The sequence below is a fragment of the Myotis davidii genome, unplaced genomic scaffold (genome assembly GCF_000327345.1).
Source record: "Myotis davidii unplaced genomic scaffold, ASM32734v1 scaffold799, whole genome shotgun sequence".
NCBI lineage: Eukaryota > Metazoa > Chordata > Mammalia > Chiroptera > Vespertilionidae > Myotis > Myotis davidii.
In genome coordinates, this window is record NW_006290670.1 from 273,413 (window position 1) to 273,696 (window position 284).

Consider the following 284-nt stretch of genomic DNA (forward strand, 5'->3'; position numbering starts at 1 on the left):
TATCTCCTGGATCTGGGAAGAGGCGCCCACAGCACCTTCAGTGCCTGCTCCAAGGTCTCTAATGTCTTCCACCGGGACCCTGCTCATGGTATCCAACCACATCCTCCTGTAACCAGACACCATGGGGTCCAGGCTGCCTGTCACTCCTTGAGCCAATAAGCAGAGGCAAGGTTGAACCATATGAGCGTTTATTCCAATCCAGCCAGTAGCCTGGGAGAACAACAGGTCGTCCACAAAATCTGCTCTGACCTCCACCATCAGCCAGCTGCTCATATAGGGTAGAA